Genomic DNA, 20967 nt, shown 5'->3' with positions numbered 1-20967 from the left:
CTAGCTCTCCTCCCGTCTTTTTCTCCTTGACAATATCTCTAGCTCTCATTCATCCTGTCTCTCCCTGCCTCTCGTCATCTCTTTCCTGCTCCTTCTCTCTCTCTCCGTCGTTCTCTTTCAGTCTCTGTGTCCATATTTCTCTTTCTCTAAATCTAGCTTCTTCTTTATCTCTTTTTTTTGTTTCTGTCTTTTTTCCTCCCTCTCTCGTTGTTTTCCATCCTTTGCCTCTGTTTCTCCATTTGCTGCCCTCATGAGGTGACACATATGTCCCTCCCACTCTGAGGCTGAATAAACATCAAGATGTGTTCGCCTTGGTGACTGACGATTTACAAAACCCTATAGGAGTCAGCACAGAAATCTGTGGAAATCTGGTTCTCCAGGAGCACCTCTATCTGCCACGCCGACTCAGGCGGAGAATACATGGGAGCACACATGGTGGGAATGTTTAGAAGCCCAATTTTAAGTCAAGTTTGACAGTTTTCGCTGTTTGGTAGATCTTATGTAAACACAAAAAGAAACAAAAAAACAAGCATTGGCATAGCCAATAGTTTATTTTCTTTAGGACCTTGTGTTTTGCCATGCAGCATGTTATTCTAGGTGCTACAACATATACTGTTACTACTTACCTTTTGTCTTCGCATCTGTCAAGTCACCCCTGACCCATAGCTGTACTCCGAGCATCTTTAAGGGACTGTTGGAGATTCCTCGCCCCCGTTCCAGGGTGCACATGGAGGATATAAGACGAAGTGACATAGAAATAGGTCAATCTTTGGTGGTAGATGGAGGGAGGGGGCATGCAGTTCTTTTCGATGCGTGTCAACCCGTGGTCAAAAGCTGCAGACAAACAGAGTACAAATACAGAGTGCACGCAGGCAGTCACACAGAAAAACTTGGCCCCACACAAACCCCGTAGAGACTGGGCAAAAGCAGATGAACGGACCAAGGCGCAGAGAAATAAAACTCAGTGCAAACCAAAAAAGCAGTGGAAACACACAGCAGGTGCAGGGCAAAGATCAAACAGTGTAAGGAGGGTGATCAAGAGGCGTGCTGTTCTTGCAATCCAATGTTAATGGTTCATTTTTTGCTTCATGTATGTCTTATAGGGTTTGCAGTCACTGCAAACCCTATAAGACAGAGGTCTTCAAACTTTTGGATGCCGAGACCCCCCTGTCAACATTTTTAAACGTAAGGACCCCCTCCTGACAAACATTTCTGGAATTTGTACTACTCATTATCGATAACCATACACGCCCCCAGTTCCCACAGAAAATCATTTTTACAGTGGGGAAATATTATTTAACAGTGATTAGCATGTCAAAGGTTTGTGGGTGACAAATCAACAGTAAAAAATAGTCCACCAGACCATAAAACAGGCCTGCAAGCAGACACAAAAAGCCCACACACTGACCTGCCTGGCCACCCCTTTGGGCACTGCTAGACTGCCCTGTAGGCAGGGCTACTGGAATTATAAGGCATGGGAGGACCAAATTATGTGGCAGTTTTAAACTTGTGCAGGGCGAGCTGTATAAATGTTTTGCAAGGAATGGGAAGCTGCATGCATTTGTGCTTGCTGCAGACAATATTTGTGGTCAGAGCACAGAAATTAACAGTAAAAACAGTTCACCAGACCATACAACAGGCGACTAAGCAGCAACAAAATAAAAACGTCCGCACACCGACCTGATTGGCCATCCCTATGGGCACTGCCAGCCTGCCCTAAAGGCAGGGCTACTGGAATTATGAGACAGGGGAGGGCCAAATTATGCAGGAGGGTTGATTGAGTTGTGTGGTAAGAAAATTTAAATAATGCTATGTGATGCAGCATATTTTGGGATAGTATTGCTTCATTATTTTGACATTTTTTAAAAAGGGTAACACTAAGCAAAGCTTTGACCTCATCAGTACCAGTTTATAACCAAAGTACAGCAATAAACAACAGAAAGATGTCTAGTCATCCTTTGTGAAGGGCTTTCCACTCTACAGTGTTGCCACATTAGAAGCTCACCTGGCCCTGGCCGGGAGCAGCACGAGTCCCTTAACACCCTCGTGGTCTTGTGCAGAGTTAAGCAGTTCACACACACATCTTTCTTCCCACCCCGTCACTTTTATCCCTCTCTCCCTTTTGTAGGCCATTTTCTTTCACCCCTTTTTATAACTTCTGAACTCTCCCCATTCAACCTCTCACTGCACCTTTAATCATCTCTCGCTGTTCTGTTTTTTCAATCCATTCTCTAACAGTCTCTCCTATTTATCTCATGCCCTCCCTGGCCCCGTCTCCTCTCTCAACCCTTATCACTTCTTATTCACCTCAAGTCTCTCCCTTCAAATTTGTGTCCTATCTATTTGAATCTTACACTTCTCCAGTCCTGCCATTCATCGTTTCCATCTCTCCTTTGTTCTTCCACACCTTCTTGAACTGACGTTCCTCTCTCCTGTTACCTCAACACCTACCCCAGTACTCCCTCTATTCCCCTTTCGCTGCTCTCCCTCACCCACGTCGCAACAAATTCTCTTTATACCTCATGGATCACCTCTCAGCTATCTTCTCAAACCCGTTAATGGTAGCTCTCACCTCTGCCTTCACTTTTCTCCGACACTCACCTCTCTTCGTGTGTTTCCGCAATTCCTTTGCAACTTCACATTTCTCTTCATTCCTGACCTCTCAAATTGAATTCTCTGAATCCCTTGTCTTCCTTCTCACTTCTCTCCTCTGTCTTCTCTCATCTGTTTTCTCCCATCCCGTCTCCTCTCACCCTCATCTCTCCTCACCTCTCACATCTTTCCCTCTTACCCCACCCACGTCTCTCATCTTGCCTCTCCTCACTTCTCTCACATCACCCACCCCTTCTCTCCAGTCCCCGCTCACATCTGCATTACGCCTCTCACCTCTAGCGCCACAACTCTCTCCTTGACTCCCAATCGGCCTCACATACCGCCATCTCCCATCAGTTAAAGTATGTCCGGCCCTGTCTTTCAATACCTACTGATCACACACAGACAGTGCCTTGTCTGTCCAGGCGCCTCTCCTTCATCCCAACAGTGTTACCCCCCCTTCAAACACTCCTCTGGCCCAACCAAGCACACTGCCCTTCTGTCAGCTGCATGATGGCAGAGCCTTTTATAAAGGGAAAGAGCACCTGCAGCCTTTACCACAGAAGCACTGGCCCAATCCTGCCTTGGGAAGAAAGTAAAAGGCACACCCATAGCACACAACATGTGACGCCTCTGGTTGGATTCCCCGCTTTTTCATATGTTGAATACTCAATGAGAACACATGACTGAGTTTTGTTAAGAATGGCTAGTTTTGTGTTCAAAAAACCTTTTTTGTTTGAAAAGATTGTTCTTTCCGGTGGCGCAGGTGGGAGTGTGATTGCCTACCCTAGGAACTATAAAGCTCAGATGGAAGCATCAGATTGAAAAGCATGTGGGATAACATTGCAATATAAGTTGAATAACAGCCATCAGTAAATGAAACTCGTGCTATTTACCAAATGTAACTGGCTTGGTAGATGCCACGACAGTGCACAGTGGGGTTTTAAGGTGTGTAGTCAGTTGTCGGGGAGAACTGAGTTGATTATGGTAATTGATAACAGTAAGTTCCCTGCACAGGTGCGTAACGCCCATTTGGCTCAAAGGGCTTCAGCTCGCCCTCATCCTCGTGTGTGTCAGCCCGGACTGGGACAGCTTCCCGGACACACACACAGACAGTTTTTGCCGTCTCACTGCAGCCTCACCCGAGTACTTCACAGGTCTTTAAGAGACCATTTACATGTTAACGAGGCGTTTTGATCACTTCTTACACCCCTTCTAGAGCCCCTACATCTTCAATCTACCAATTGCTAAAAGAATTTCCCCCCTCGAAGATTTTATTAGCCCTCCCCCCCTCCTGAAACTTGTCTATAGTTGCGTCTCTGGCCCTGCATGCACACTAACAGGGAAGCAAATACACAGAGAAGTGTGTCCATTCGCACATAGTGCATTTACCTCTGGGGTCTGGTCCTTCGCTTTTGTTAAGATTAGCACATTTTGTCTTCGAAAAAACCTTTTTATTTTAAAAGATTGGTCTTTCCGGTGACGCAGGTACGAGTCTGACTGCCTCCCCCTTCCTCCCCCTGCAAATCCACCTCACCCCAGAGCCCGGGACAGCCTATGTGAGCTGTCCTCAAGCCAAAACGGAGGTCAGAGTTCGGCGCCAGATTACAGCGAGGGCACAGCAGAGGACTTTCAAAGACAGCATTGGGGAAAGGCGTGGGTGAAAATAAAGAAGTGTTTTGTATTCCAGTTCCAGGCAGAAGTGCAACTGGAAATGCGCGACCCCCTATCTACGACACCACTGTCCCTTCAAACGATAAACCTCAAATTCCTTTAAGAAATGTAATTGTTTTGGCTGCCATCTGTTCAGGTCAGAGTTAGTGAACTGAGTGCTCATTTTAGGGGGTGTTTCTAGACAGAATAATCCCCTGCACCCTTTATACATTCTTTCTTTTTCCTCCCAAGTTTCATCAGTATTTAATGACTCTCAAGATCTTGTCTTTACTTCCTTTTATCCCAAGATCTTGTCCTTATTGCCTTTTACCCAAACCATCTTCTCCATTAGAGAAGCAGTTGCAGTCTTTGGATGTGAGAGGAGCCTCATCTATTTATAGACAGATCTGCTGTTCTTCAGGAAACAAAGATTTTAGCAGCTGTTTGGGTTTCAGGATAGGAAAACACCCTTAAAACTTCACCATAAGCAAATAAATGCACATTACAATTACTGCAGCCTATTAATTAAACGACTTTGGGGCAATCCGGTCTAGTCTAGTAATAATTTGGGTGTCATCAGCATATGAACAAGTCTATAGTCCTAGGATCCGATCAGGTGTGATCGAGGGGGAGCATAGAGGTTAAAATGGGGAGGAGACAGTGAAGACCCTTGGGAAACTTGCAGCACTGGAGGGCCTCTCTTGAGCACAGTTAGATAGAAAGAATTGATGGCAAAGTTAGGACTAGGGTGTGCGAAATTTGGGTAATTTGCTTTTTCGTAACTATGAGAAATTTCTGGAAAATTATGAAAACGACAATTAATTATGTAAAATGCAATTCTGAAGTTTAGTTCTAGATGTAGTAGAAGCCTATCCATTCAAGGTTTTCTTGCTTACGTTTTTTGACTTATAGGAATATTTGTATGTTTGAGGTCGACATGACGGCAGCCATCAGATTGTAAACAAAAAACATGCACTGTATGAGGAGGGGACACACATAGAAGGGGGAAACCTCAGAGCTCTGTTTATGTCCTCAATATAAAGCATACAGACCAGTGCTTTACCCTCTGGTACTGAGTACCTGTACTTCTTTCATTTGAGAGGGAGACTACCTGCACTTTTCAGTTGTGGTGCAAGCAGGGCTTTAAATGGGCCGGGTCCTGCCGGTTCTGAGCACCGGCAGTTCTTAAAAGCAGGTGCTGAGACGGGCCCCTATCAGGCTCTCCATTTTTACCTTCCGTGTGGAGGGAAAAAACTTAACTCTGCATCCATCACTGCTCTTGATGTAACTTCGAAAAAACTCATTTTTCAGTTTTACATAGCGCAAACTTGGAGCAAACATGAGCATCAGTTACATTACACAAGGACATATTCATGTTTTGAATCACATGATGTTGAGCCGACATGAGGCTAGAAGCTGTTTTCTCAGCTTGAAGGTCGGCTGCTCTAGACTTTTGCCAGAACATCACCCATAAGATTGGAAGCATTTTTAATAATAAATACAACAACGTCAAAGTTGATGTTCATTTATCTTATGCAATTTACAACCATTGACAAAGGCAATAGTCCTGGCTTGTTGTAAGTGTAATGTTAATTGTTGTGGTATATATCTGGAATGAATGCACAGACAGCAAAATGCCAGTGGGGTAGCCCACTATGGTAAGCACAGATTTGTAGCTTACACATCGTCAATGACCCTATGACAGACACCCCTGTTTTTTCACCCCACTTAAAGCCCTGGGTGCATTACACTTAATGGAAGAGTACCAGCACTTCTCACGAGCAAATAGGTACTGTGAATAGAAAGCACCAGCATTGAAACAGACTAATACCGAGCTAGAGCACATCTTGGAAACACAGCCTAGGTGACCTGCACCCGACCTTTACAGGTTCACCCTCCTCCAACCACATCCCTGGGCCACAACCTGAGCCAGAACCCACACCAATAACCACACACATCCCCCAATGCCTAGAGACAAGTAAAGCAGCGCAGACATCATTGAACGCACTGCCCTCACCCACTACCCAGAGAAGGAACTCGTCATCAGAGGTCCAGAAATGTTCTTGCAGCACCGGCAGATGATGTCATATGTACCTGCACCGTACCATGTACTCACTCAGTGACGTGCCACACCTATAAAAGTACCACGTAACTCCACGTCAGGATGGACACATCGCTCATGTTGAAAGCTTTTCCTTTACATGTGATGCTTCAGGTGTGTGATTTCAATTGGAACAACTGAAGTGAGTGACCAGGACTTCAACTCCCAAGATGCATTAGGATAACAAATTAAATTCCAGGAGTGGATCACTGCAGCCCTCATGACTTGGAGTCACATTGTAACCTCACGCATGTCACAGCAGGGAGGTAAGAGTGGGCTGTGAATTCATTGAAAGGCTGAGCTTGAAAGGTGGAAATTCCACAATGGGTTTTCTTTGTTTTGACAAAATGGGGATAACAATACAAAATGTGATATACTGGTTGAAAAACACACAGCAGTCAACAAAATTTGTACCTACCATGTCTCAATTTGAGTGACTACATGTCACAAAGTATGATCACCGTGGCCGGTTAGCTCAGTTGGTTAGAGCGTGGTGCTAATAACGCCAAGGTCGCGGGTTCGATCCCCGTACTGGCCAAAGCCTTTTTAACATGTATTTGTCAAATAATATTAATCATTAGTATTACAATAATATATTAGAAGGAAGGCGTTTCAAATAGCACCTTTTACGGGGGTAGTTTCATCTAGTAAATAGTTGGTCTCTGCTGTTTGTACCGGGAGCACGGTGTGCAGGTAGCACCATGTAGGGGTCTCCGTGTGTTAACAGAGCCCCCTCCCCTCCCCGCCTCTTCCATGTTTCATGGGTCTCTCAAGGTCACTTTTTGAGCCAGGGACGGTGTCTAAAGTTCACATTTCTCTCGGAGAGGGGCGGCTCCTCGCCCAGAGGTGAAGGAAAGAGCACGTGGCTAAGTTTGGAATCATTCAACTTCCTGGTCCATGTTGCTGCCCTTTATAATCGTTGCGCTCTCGTTTGGTTTAACGTAGGTAAAGCGCTTCGTCCACCAGTCTGTGGTCTTCTTCCTTGGAACATCAATGCAAATATCTGCCTCTAATGATACACGTTTCCCGTGACTCCATTTGACACTTTTACTATATCAGGTTTTCTAATTCTTGTTCAGAGTCGGTGAAAAATGTCAATGTTTGATACCAAGAAATTTGAATTCCGTATGCGTGACACCGCGATAATAGGTAAGCAGTGGGCATAATGCATTCTAGTAGCCAATGTGGGCGCTGTGGCTTAGTTGGTTAAAGCGCCTGTCTAGTAAACAGGAGATCCTGAGTTCGAATCTCAGCAGTGCCTTGTTTTTCAAACACATTCAGAAATCACATTTAAAAGTCGATTAACTGTCTCCACACCCACGTTGCTGCTTTTATTATAGTTATTCACAGATACATGATACTATTGTTTAGAAGTTATATATCTATTATGATGGTTAAATTCCGTAACTAACACTCTTACCGAACAGGCAGAAGAGGGTCAAACTTCACTGCCTCGAGAACAGGCACAGCACAGGCAGCAGCTGTGTAGACACAGCTTCAGATGGTTACAGCCCAGCCAGCGGCGTTGCAAGCTTCTCTTCCATGATAAAACGGCGAGGAGGCCAAAAGAAATGTTGGGGTGCAGAGGGAGCGGTATTAAAACCAGGTGGAAACGCAAGCTCCTTTACAACCAGGCACTGTGCACAGGACAAGTTAAGCCTCATGTTTCCTATTTTCCTGGCAGCCTCATCTGCTGAGTAGACTTCTTGGATTCCCATCTGGAATATTGTACCTAGTTGTAGAATCTTATTAAGGCATTTTCTTATTAGAAGCGGTGGGGAGAGAACGCAACATGACGTTCTTTTATTATACATAAAACCCCCCATTGCAGAAATTCTGGGCTTCACACGATCGAGTTTAGAAGAGCTAGGTACACAAGGTAACCCAGCACCCACGTAGCTATGGTTTTCGTATAGTGGTTAAAACTTTGTGACCGCAGCAACCTTGGTTCAAATCTGAGGCAGTGTGAAACATTTTGGTAAATACAGATTTGAAATTTATATACAGTATTTTTTTCAAAAGTGCCCATAACACACTTCTGCATTATCAAACTGATGAAACTACCAGCTTTTATCAAGCAAAGTCATACCATCCTAATGACGTATTGCAGTCGGAATACACACACACACACACACACACCCCCACACCCACATATATACATATATATATATATATACAGCTCCACGGGGTGTCCATATTTCAAGCAGCACTCAGACGCGGTTCAGCTCATTCCCCTTAAAGCTTTATTGGTATGCAGGCAGCTTTCCTCGGTATTTCAAAGCACTCGACCAAAGCCTGACGCGTTTCGTTTTCCAACTTCCTCAGAGGCACGGTCGAAGGAAGCATAGCGGGGCCACACCCCCCTCCCTCCTTTTCACCATGTCATGCGCTGATATGCAGCAGATGAGCAGACATGTAGGTTTTGTGGGAGGTGTAGTCTATTTCAGTCCACCAATGGATGCCTCGTGTGATGGTGCCAATTGAAGCTCACCAGGAGCCCCAAGGAAAGGAGCACCGCTAATCCAGGAACCGCCCTCCACGTATTGAGTCCCAGGTAGGACCCGTGGCCCCCTCAGGTTCGGGGGTGGTGCCCGCTTCGCGGCTGGACCGCCGCATCTTATATACAGCTCCACGGGGTGTCCATATTTCAAGCAGCACTCAGACGCGGTTCAGCTCATTCCCCTTAAAGCTTTATTGGTATGCAGGCAGCTTTCCTCGGTATTTCAAAGCACTCGACCAAAGCCTGACGCGTTTCATTTTCCAACTTCCTCAGAGGCACGGTCGAAGGAAGCATAGCGGGGCCACACCCCCCTCCCTCCTTTTCACCATGTCATGCGCTGATATGCAGCAGATGAGCAGACATGTAGGTTTTGTGGGAGGTGTAGTCCATTTCAGTCCACCAATGGATGCCTCGTGTGATGGTGCCAATTGAAGCTCACCAGGAGCACCAAGGAAAGGAGCACCGCTAATCCAGGAACCGCCCTCCACGTATTGAGTCCCAGGTAGGACCCGTGGCCCCCTCAGGTTCGGGGGTGGTGCCCGCTTCGCGGCTGGACCGCCGCGTCTTATATACAGCTCCACGGGGTGTCCATATTTCAAGCAGCACTCAGACGCGGTTCAGCTCATTCCCCTTAAAGCTTTATTGGTATGCAGGCAGCTTTCCTCGGTATTTCAAAGCACTCGACCAAAGCCTGACGCGTTTCGTTTTCCAACTTCCTCAGAGGCACGGTCGAAGGAAGCATAGCGGGGCCACACCCCCTCCTTTTCACCATGTCATGCTCTGATATGCAGCAGATGAGCAGACATGTAGGTTTTGTGGGAGGTGTAGTCCATTTCAGTCCACCAATGGATGCCTCGTGTGATGGTGCCAATTGAAGCTCACCAGGAGCCCCAAGGAAAGGAGCACCGCTAATCCAGGAACCGCCCTCCCGAACCTGAGGGGGCCACGGGTCCTACCTGGGACTCAATACGTGGAGGGCGGTTCCTGGATTAGCGGTGCTCCTTTCCTTGGGGCTCCTGGTGAGCTTCAATTGGCACCATCACACGAGGCATCCATTGGTGGACTGAAATGGACTACACCTCCCACAAAACCTACATGTCTGCTCATCTGCTGCATATCAGCGCATGACATGGTGAAAAGGAGGGAGGGGGGTGTGGCCCCGCTATGCTTCCTTCGACCGTGCCTCTGAGGAAGTTGGAAAACGAAACGCGTCAGGCTTTGGTCGAGTGCTTTGAAATACCGAGGAAAGCTGCCTGCATACCAATAAAGCTTAAAGGGGAATGAGCTGAACCGCGTCTGAGTGCTGCTTGAAATATGGACACCCCGAGGAGCTGTATATAAGACGCGGCGGTCCAGCCGCGAAGCGGGCAACACCCCCGAACCTGAGGGGGCCACGGGTCCTACCTGGGACTCAATACGTGGAGGGCGGTTCCTGGATTAGCGGTGCTCCTTTCCTTGGGGCTCCTGGTGAGCTTCAATTGGCACCATCACATGAGGCATCCATTGGTGGACTGAAATGGACTACACCTCCCACAAAACCTACATGTCTGCTCATCTGCTGCATATCAGCGCATGACATGGTGAAAAGGAGGGAGGGGGGTGTGGCCCCGCTATGCTTCCTTCGACCGTGCCTCTGAGGAAGTTGGAAAACGAAACGCGTCAGGCTTTGGTCGAGTGCTTTGAAATACCGAGGAAAGCTGCCTGCATACCAATAAAGCTTTAAGGGGAATGAGCTGAACCGCGTCTGAGTGCTGCTTGAAATATGGACACCCCGTGGAGCTGTATATAAGACGCGGCGGTCCAGCCGCGAAGCGGGCACCACCCCCGAACCTGAGGGGGCCACGGGTCCTACCTGGGACTCAATACGTGGAGGGCGGTTCCTGGATTAGCGGTGCTCCTTTCCTTGGGGCTCCTGGTGAGCTTCAATTGGCACCATCACACGAGGCATCCATTGGTGGACTGAAATGGACTACACCTCCCTCAAAACCTACATGTCTGCTCATCTGCTGCATATCAGCGCATGACATGGTGAAAAGGAGGGAGGGGGGTGTGGCCCCGCTATGCTTCCTTCGACCGTGCCTCTGAGGAAGTTGGAAAACGAAACGCGTCAGGCTTTGGTCGAGTGCTTTGAAATACAGAGGAAAGCTGCCTGCATACCAATAAAGCTTTAAGGGGAATGAGCTGAACCGCGTCTGAGTGCTGCTTGAAATATGGACACCCCGTGGAGCTGTATATAAGACGCGGCGGTCCAGCCGCGAAGCGGGCACCACCCCCGAACCTGAGGGGGCCACGGGTCCTACCTGGGACTCAATACGTGGAGGGCGGTTCCTGGATTAGCGGTGCTCCTTTCCTTGGGGCTCCTGGTGAGCTTCAATTGGCACCATCACACGAGGCATCCATTGGTGGACTGAAATGGACTACACCTCCCACAAAACCTACATGTCTGCTCATCTGCTGCATATCAGCGCATGACATGGTGAAAAGGAGGGAGGGGGGTGTGGCCCCGCTATGCTTCCTTCGACCGTGCCTCTGAGGAAGTTGGAAAACGAAACGCGTCAGGCTTTGGTCGAGTGCTTTGAAATACCGAGGAAAGCTGCCTGCATACCAATAAAGCTTTAAGGGGAATAAGCTGAACCGCGTCTGAGTGCTGCTTGAAATATGGACACCCCGTGGAGCTGTATATAAGACGCGGCGGTCCAGCCGCGAAGCGGGCACCACCCCCGAACCTGAGGGGGCCACGGGTCCTACCTGGGACTCAATACGTGGAGGGCGGTTCCTGGATTAGCGGTGCTCCTTTCCTTGGGGCTCCTGGTGAGCTTCAATTGGCACCATCACACGAGGCATCCATTGGTGGACTGAAATGGACTACACCTCCCACAAAACCTACATGTCTGCTCATCTGCTGCATATCAGCGCATGACATGGTGAAAAGGAGGGAGGGGGGTGTGGCCCCGCTATGCTTCCTTCGACCGTGCCTCTGAGGAAGTTGGAAAACGAAACGCGTCAGGCTTTGGTCGAGTGCTTTGAAATACCGAGGAAAGCTGCCTGCATACCAATAAAGCTTTAAGGGGAATAAGCTGAACCGCGTCTGAGTGCTGCTTGAAATATGGACACCCCGTGGAGCTGTATATAAGACGCGGCGGTCCAGCCGCGAAGCGGGCACCACCCCCGAACCTGAGGGGGCCACGGGTCCTACCTGGGACTCAATACGTGGAGGGCGGTTCCTGGATTAGCGGTGCTCCTTTCCTTGGGGCTCCTGGTGAGCTTCAATTGGCACCATCACACGAGGCATCCATTGGTGGACTGAAATGGACTACACCTCCCACAAAACCTACATGTCTGCTCATCTGCTGCATATCAGCGCATGACATGGTGAAAAGGAGGGAGGGGGGTGTGGCCCCGCTATGCTTCCTTCGACCGTGCCTCTGAGGAAGTTGGAAAACGAAACGCGTCAGGCTTTGGTCGAGTGCTTTGAAATACCGAGGAAAGCTGCCTGCATACCAATAAAGCTTTAAGGGGAATGAGCTGAACCGCGTCTGAGTGCTGCTTGAAATATGGACACCCCGTGGAGCTGTATATAAGACGCGGCGGTCCAGCCGCGAAGCGGGCACCACCCCGAACCTGAGGGGGCCACGGGTCCTACCTGGGACTCAATACGTGGAGGGCGGTTCCTGGATTAGCGGTGCTCCTTTCCTTGGGGCTCCTGGTGAGCTTCAATTGGCACCATCACACGAGGCATCCATTGGTGGACTGAAATGGACTACACCTCCCACAAAACCTACATGTCTGCTCATCTGCTGCATATCAGCGCATGACATGGTGAAAAGGAGGGAGGGGGGTGTGGCCCCGCTATGCTTCCTTCGACCGTGCCTCTGAGGAAGTTGGAAAACGAAACGCATCAGGCTTTGGTCGAGTGCTTTGAAATACCGAGGAAAGCTGCCTGCATACCAATAAAGCTTTAAGGAGAATGAGCTGAACCGCGTCTGAGTGCTGCTTGAAATATGGACACCCCGTGGAGCTGTATATAAGACGCGGCGGTCCAGCCGCGAAGCGGGCACCACCCCCGAACCTGAGGGGGCCACGGGTCCTACCTGGGACTCAATACGTGGAGGGCGGTTCCTGGATTAGCGGTGCTCCTTTCCTTGGGGCTCCTGGTGAGCTTCAATTGGCACCATCACACGAGGCATCCATTGGTGGACTGAAATGGACTACACCTCCCACAAAACCTACATGTCTGCTCATCTGCTGCATATCAGCGCATGACATGGTGAAAAGGAGGGAGGGGGGTGTGGCCCCGCTATGCTTCCTTCGACCGTGCCTCTGAGGAAGTTGGAAAACGAAACGCGTCAGGCTTTGGTCGAGTGCTTTGAAATACCGAGGAAAGCTGCCTGCATACCAATAAAGCTTTAAGGGGAATGAGCTGAACCGCGTCTGAGTGCTGCTTGAAATATGGACACCCCGTGGAGCTGTATATAAGACGCGGCGGTCCAGCCGCGAAGCGGGCACCACCCCCGAACCTGAGGGGGCCACGGGTCCTACCTGGGACTCAATACGTGGAGGGCGGTTCCTGGATTAGCGGTGCTCCTTTCCTTGGGGCTCCTGGTGAGCTTCAATTGGCACCATCACACGAGGCATCCATTGGTGGACTGAAATGGACTACACCTCCCACAAAACCTACATGTCTGCTCATCTGCTGCATATCAGCGCATGACATGGTGAAAAGGAGGGAGGGGGGTGTGGCCCCGCTATGCTTCCTTCGACCGTGCCTCTGAGGAAGTTGGAAAACGAAACGCGTCAGGCTTTGGTCGAGTGCTTTGAAATACCGAGGAAAGCTGCCTGCATACCAATAAAGCTTTAAGGGGAATGAGCTGAACCGCGTCTGAGTGCTGCTTGAAATATGGACACCCCGTGGAGCTGTATATAAGACGCGGCGGTCCAGCCGCGAAGCGGGCACCACCCCCGAACCTGAGGGGGCCACGGGTCCTACCTGGGACTCAATACGTGGAGGGCGGTTCCTGGATTAGCGGTGCTCCTTTCCTTGGGGCTCCTGGTGAGCTTCAATTGGCACCATCACACGAGGCATCCATTGGTGGACTGAAATGGACTACACCTCCCACAAAACCTACATGTCTGCTCATCTGCTGCATATCAGCGCATGACATGGTGAAAAGGAGGGAGGGGGGTGTGGCCCCGCTATGCTTCCTTCGACCGTGCCTCTGAGGAAGTTGGAAAACGAAACGCGTCAGGCTTTGGTCGAGTGCTTTGAAATACCGAGGAAAGCTGCCTGCATACCAATAAAGCTTTAAGGGGAATGAGCTGAACCGCGTCTGAGTGCTGCTTGAAATATGGACACCCCGTGGAGCTGTATATAAGACGCGGCGGTCCAGCCGCGAAGCGGGCACCACCCCCGAACCTGAGGGGGCCACGGGTCCTACCTGGGACTCAATACGTGGAGGGCGGTTCCTGGATTAGCGGTGCTCCTTTCCTTGGGGCTCCTGGTGAGCTTCAATTGGCACCATCACACGAGGCATCCATTGGTGGACTGAAATGGACTACACCTCCCACAAAACCTACATGTCTGCTCATCTGCTGCATATCAGCGCATGACATGGTGAAAAGGAGGGAGGGGGGTGTGGCCCCGCTATGCTTCCTTCGACCGTGCCTCTGAGGAAGTTGGAAAACGAAACGCGTCAGGCTTTGGTCGAGTGCTTTGAAATACCGAGGAAAGCTGCCTGCATACCAATAAAGCTTTAAGGGGAATGAGCTGAACCGCGTCTGAGTGCTGCTTGAAATATGGACACCCCGTGGAGCTGTATATAAGACGCGGCGGTCCAGCCGCGAAGCGGGCACCACCCCCGAACCTGAGGGGGCCACGGGTCCTACCTGGGACTCAATACGTGGAGGGCGGTTCCTGGATTAGCGGTGCTCCTTTCCTTGGGGCTCCTGGTGAGCTTCAATTGGCACCATCACACGAGGCATCCATTGGTGGACTGAAATGGACTACACCTCCCACAAAACCTACATGTCTGCTCATCTGCTGCATATCAGCGCATGACATGGTGAAAAGGAGGGAGGGGGGTGTGGCCCCGCTATGCTTCCTTCGACCGTGCCTCTGAGGAAGTTGGAAAACGAAACGCGTCAGGCTTTGGTCGAGTGCTTTGAAATACCGAGGAAAGCTGCCTGCATACCAATAAAGCTTTAAGGGGAATGAGCTGAACCGCGTCTGAGTGCTGCTTGAAATATGGACACCCCGTGGAGCTGTATATATATATATATATATATATATATATATATATATATATATATATATATATATAGTAATTAATATCTTGCTTTTAGTATACTGTTTCATACTGTAGATCTGCGCTGTACAAGTACTGTGTGTATATGCGCAGAAACCTTTCTATGGAATGCAGAACACATTGCTCATTTTAAGATGCATTTTTTGTAAGAATGTTTTATTTTTCCGTGAGGTTCTTTTATTATGCGCTCAGGCTAAGCAGTAATTAATGACATGTCCAACTTGAAAGGTAAACATTCATCTCTTAAATATGCTTCCGGTTCTTAATAGCCTGGACAGAGACGGCCGTCCGTTTAAGTGCATCCCAGCGCCCCGAGGAAGTGCTTGTAATGTCATCTTAAACAGCCCAGCAGTCCTGCTGAGAAGCGTCAGTCCTGCTGAGAAGCGTCAGTCCTGCTGAGAAGTGTCGGTCCTGCTGAGAAGCGTCAGCCCTGCTGGGAAGCGTCGGTCCTGCTGAGAAGCGTCAGTTCTTCTGTGCTGGTGTTATGAGGAGTTCATGGTTTACTAGCGCCCTGACCACCGGCCTCGCCTTCCCCTCCCACAGTGGTCAGTTTATTGTTCCCGATTTCATCACTGACGCCCCTCTGGTGAGCTCTAGTCCTCAGCCAGTCCTCTGGACTCTCTTCTTCCAAGTCCTTCCTTGTATTCTGCTTTTCCATTTGGATATATTTATTGGTTTCGGCGCTTGTATCTGTTCAGTACAGAAAGCATTGTCTTTTCATCGCCTGCGGATGTCAGTTCTGTGACTTCTCTTCATTTCCGGCATGGGTTGGTCTGTGCAGCATCTTTGTTTCTGCCAGGGTCAGGTACAGCCCGGGTGGTTTACCGTGGACTGCATCTAAAGATTCAGCATTTGCACTAGATAAGTTTTATCATCTTCTGTGTCTCTGAGGTGTATATGTATATTGTAAGCATCGATGGGTCAGATAGAACCTGTTACATGCTACATGTGAGCTTTGCTGCTGCTCTCTTCATATGAAGTATTGGTGATGTAAGATTGGTGCTGTAGACCTGTGCTATTTTCAGCCTCATACAAAGACACACATTCTATACTGGCGACTTTCACAATTTGTACTTTATGTTTCGCCACAAAGGCGAAGCATTGGTGGTTCAGTGTTAGAATTCTCGCCTGCCACGCGGGAGGCCCGGGTTCGATTCCCGGCCAATGCAGCACATCTTTTAATACTTTTTGCAGTGATTATTTATTTACTATTTTATGAAGTAGTGGAAATGTCTTAGCATTGATATATAAAGTTCTGCTAAACGATTTTGAAATATTGATTCTAGGTTTGCAGTTTCTTTGAAAGGGTTACTAGCTGTGTGGAATAATCCCCTCAAAGTTGCTTTCGGAGTTGTTTCGAAAAGTCCATTCTCCAAGCCACGTGTCGGTTTTGATGTGTGTAAAGCACCGTGTAGAAACTTCGATTTTTTCCCTACCGAGATGACTGTACACATTTTAGTAAGAAAAGTAACAAAATCATTCGAGCTTTAATGTAACTATAGACGCGCAGATAAGTACTCATTCTCCCAGAGTACCTGTCTGCTACCGAGGTGTGCTTGTACTCTCCCATTGAAGTCACTGGAGCAATGCTGAGAAGTGCTGTCACTATCTAGTTAAAGCCACTGGAGCAGTGCTGAGAAGTGCTGGTACAATCCAATTAAACGCACCGGAGCAGTGCTGAGAAGTGCTGTCACTATCTAACTAAACGCACTGGAGTGGTTCAGAGAACTGCTGTTAGTCTACCATTAAATACATCAGAACAGTAATGAGAAGGGGCTGGTACAATCCAATTAAAAGTATTAGAGCAGTGCTGCGAAGTGCTAGTTCTATCAAACTGAAAGCACTGGAGCAGTGCTGAAAACGGATGTACTTTCTCATTAAAAGCAGCAGAGCAGTGCTGAGAAGTGCTGTAGTCTCTCATTAAAAACTCTAGAGCAGTGCTGCGAAGTGCTGTTACTCTACAATTTAAAGCACCGGAGCAGTGCTGAGAAGTGCTGTACTCTCTCATTAAAAGCAATAGAGCAGTGCTGTGAAGTGCTGGTACTATCCAATTGAAAGCACCAGAGCAGTGCTGCGAAGTGCTGGTACTGTCCAACTGAAAGCACTGGAGCGGTGCTGAGAAGTGCTGTAGTCTCCTATTAAAAGCACTAGAGCAGTGCTGAGAAGTGCAGGCACTATCCAATTAAAAGAGCACATTGTTTCCTACTGAATGTTTTTACGTTCCTTTCATCGACTTTGCCTCCTCCACTCTCCTAGAAGTGGGCAAGGTTTACGTTCCATTCTTCGCTTAAGGCATTTAAAAAATGTTTTTCGCTTCGGTCCCCTAAAGACTAAAAGTTACATTTCAGCGATTCAGCGAGCAGAGGTGACGAGGGTTGAAGGGGTTACTTGGAATGCCTTCTGATTTATCTCCAGTCGTTCCATGAGCTCGGTGACTTTACTTTTCTGAATCTCCATAGTTAAGATTCTCTGTTTTGTGATGCCATGGTATATTGAAAAGGGGATGGTGATGAACAGAGTGTCTGAATTAAGCAGACTAATCTTACCCAGTCCAAAGATCAGGGCTTGATCCATCACCGTTTTTTAGCTCACTGCACCATTCCAGCTCAGAACCTGGCTATATGCAAATTAGTCTGTCCCTGGCCCAGTGCATCATGGGAACAGGGCAGACCAAAGTACCAAGCCAATTCTTATACTGGGAAGGAAACAAGCTACCGGGGACCGGTTTCTGGCATTTCAGCCATCTTCGGCCCGGCTTGCTTGACTCCTGATGGTGCAATGAGCAAGGGACTCACATCTGAGTATACCCTTCCACGCTTATGGTGGACAAAAACGATTCAGAAGAGGGGGTGGTGATGAACAGAGTGTCTGAATTAAGCAGACTACTCTTACCCAGTCCAAATATCAGGGCTTGATCCATCACCGGTCCCCGGTAGCTTGTCTCCTTTCTGGTGAAGAATTGGCTTGGTAGTTTAGTCTGCCCTGTTCCCATGATGCACTGGGCCAGGGACAGACTGATTTGCATATAGCCAGGTTCTGAGCTGGGATGGTGCAGTGAGATAAATAACGGTGATGGATCAAGCCCTGATCTTTGGACTGGGTAAGAGTGGTCTGCTTAATTCAGACACTCTGTTCATCACCACCCCCTTTTCTGAATCGTTTTTGGCCACTATAGGTGTGGCAGGGTATACTCAGACATGAGTCCCTTTCTCACTGCACCATCAGGATTCAAGCAAGCTGGGCTGAAGACGGCTGAAATGCCAGAAACCGGTCCCCGGTAGCTTGTCTCCTTTCTGGTGAAGAATTGGCTTGGTAGTTTAGTATGCCCTGTTCCCATGATGCACTGGGCCAGGGACAGACTGATTTACATATAGCCAGGTTCTGAGCTGGGCTGGTGTAGTGAGATAAATAACGGTGATGGATCAAGCCCTGATCTTTGTACTGGGTAAGAGTGGTCTGCTTAATTCAGACACTCTGTTCATCACCACCCCCTTTTCTGAATCGTGGTATATTGAAGATAGGAGTTATGGGTATATTATTGAAAGATATAAAAATTAAGAAATATAAAAAAAAATCAATAAAAAGAACTTGCGATCAAAAGCAATAATTATCAAAATGTAAGTAATACATTTAAAATTATGCTGCGCCCAACGTGGGGCTCGAACCCACGACCCTGAGATTAAGAGTCTCATGCTCTACCGACTGAGCTAGCCGGGCTGATGCTGCAGAGACGTACAGGACCATCTTTTTTTTTTTCCATTTTCACCAGAGTAATGCACGTACTCTGGAGGTGAGATTATTGCACATTTGCTTGATTTGCCCAACATATTCTTGCTGCTATCTCTTTCCCTTGGTTGTCAGGTTTACCTTTTCTCCATATCCCAATGACCCACATAGAGCACTGAAGGCCACTTAGGACTTACCACCTGTCCTCGTCTGTTTTTCCGTGTTTGCCTCTGCATACACAGAATCACTTTTTTCACCACTTAGGTTTTTAGGTCGAGCCTGGTCAGCGCATGCTCTGCTCTGAGACCCTTGCTCTTTTGGAGTATGCACCTGAAGCCCCGCCCACTCTCCACCCATATTAGTCATGGGCTTGTGTCATTCATTGCCCTTCCTAAATGCTGGCTTCTGATTCGTAAATAGGCTTGTTAGTCCCTCAATAGTACCGCCTTGTCTTCATATGTAACCTCCCATGAGGACTGGCCCTTTTATTTTCTGTTGTTACATGGTACATGGTAATATTTAGTCTGTAAGCACTATTTTCTTCAATGAGTTTCTCTTACTTTAGGTACGACATGCGTTCCTGCAACATTCAATTCAGCGTGCCATGCGCGCTTTCACTGGGTGCTTATACCAAAAAAAAGCATTTATTTGTCAACTTGACAATCAAATGTTTTTTTTGGGGTAAAAGCACCCCAGACCGGGCTTTCACTTTAATAGGTGCAGCAGACCTTTCTTTAGACACTGCTCGTCCAAAGAAAGGGGCGTGGCCTCTATTAATGTGAAAGCGCGCGCAGCATGGAGCGCTTTTAAACAACTCTGAGCATTAATGAAGACCAAGATGCCTACAGCTTGGTGATTTACCAAACCCTTTAGAAGTCAGAAATCTCCAGAAATCAGTTTCAAAGGAGCACGTCCAGGCTGCTGTACCCACTCCAGGGGAATATCCACAGGAGGACACATGGCTGGAATGGTCAGTAGCCCGATTTTAGGTCTAGTGTGACAGTGTCAGGTTTTTAATAGACCTCATGTAAACAATGATTTGTAAAGGTAACAGGTTTAGTTTTCCTTTACACGACTCGCCTGCAACAGCGCATGTGCTCTGCCTTATGAGAGATTTTGTATGCAAACAAGGGCTTAGCAGCCCAACCGTTACTTACCATTCGTTTGCTTCATTGTCACTCTGATCTGATGCCTCCTAATTGGGCAGTGTGTACTGGCTTCACTTCTTCTTTTGATTGGAGTATTGACCAAGGACCTTCCGCTGATCACGCAGTGCTTGAGGTACTATGTTTCTTGTTTTGTTATCTCCCTTCCACTCTCAGCTCCACTGTCTGTGCTTAATCTCCACCCATCCTACCCCAACCCCCTTTTGTCCACATTCCTTGTTAACACCTCCCTGGAGTCCGGGATAGTACCTCAAGACTGGAAACTAGCCATGGTAAAGGCTCTGTTAAAAAAACCAAATCTCAACCCTGATGACTTTTCCAATTACCGCCCCATTGCCCTCCTCCCCGGTATCAGCAAGCTTGCTGAAAAATGGGTAAATAAACAACTGGCATCCTATCTGGAGTCCCATAACCTGTTGCATCCCACACAAACAGGTTTCCGAAAGGGACAGGGAACTGAAACAGCTTTGTTGAGGGTGGTCGAGGTATCCAGGAGGATTCTGGACGCAGGTGGCAGCGCGGCCATTATCCTCCTGGACCTCAGCGCCGCCTTTGACACGGTTAATCACCGTGTCCTCCTTGCCCGTCTAGAAAGAATTGGAGTCACAGGTAAAGCTCTTGAATGGCGTGAATCTTTTCTCAGTAATAGGTTCTTTAAGGTCTTTTCAGATACCAACTGCTCCCTCCCAATACCATTACAGTGTGGGGTACCACAGGGCTCCTCCCTTAGCCCCACACTGTTCAATGTGTATATGGCTCCCTTAGCAGAGGTAGTGGCCCCCTTCGGAATCCAACTGGTAAGCTACGCTGATGACACCCAGCTAGTAGTCTCCCTCACCCAGGCGGACTCCCCCCAGAACCATCTTTGCAGCTGCCTGGGTGAAGTCGCAGAGTGGATGGATGCTTCCCATCTAAAATTGAACGGAG

General features: G+C 48.2%; 3 non-coding genes across 3 annotated transcripts; all 3 read left to right on the top strand.

Moving 5' to 3' along the window:
- The first annotated feature begins 6810 nt into the window (after positions 1 to 6810).
- Positions 6811 to 6884, top strand: TRNAI-AAU (transfer RNA isoleucine (anticodon AAU)). The gene has a single exon. It is a non-coding gene; the product is annotated as a tRNA-Ile (tRNA).
- Positions 6885 to 7533: 649 nt separating this feature from the next.
- TRNAT-AGU (transfer RNA threonine (anticodon AGU)) lies at positions 7534 to 7607 on the top strand. The gene has a single exon. It is a non-coding gene; the product is annotated as a tRNA-Thr (tRNA).
- Positions 7608 to 16246: 8639 nt separating this feature from the next.
- On the top strand, positions 16247 to 16317 carry TRNAG-GCC (transfer RNA glycine (anticodon GCC)). The gene has a single exon. It is a non-coding gene; the product is annotated as a tRNA-Gly (tRNA).
- Positions 16318 to 20967: the final 4650 nt, after the last annotated feature.

Source organism: Lissotriton vulgaris, chromosome 12, assembly GCF_964263255.1.
Source record: "Lissotriton vulgaris chromosome 12, aLisVul1.2, whole genome shotgun sequence".
NCBI classification, from domain to species: domain Eukaryota; kingdom Metazoa; phylum Chordata; class Amphibia; order Caudata; family Salamandridae; genus Lissotriton; species Lissotriton vulgaris.
This window is presented reverse-complemented; position numbering and strand designations above follow the sequence as displayed.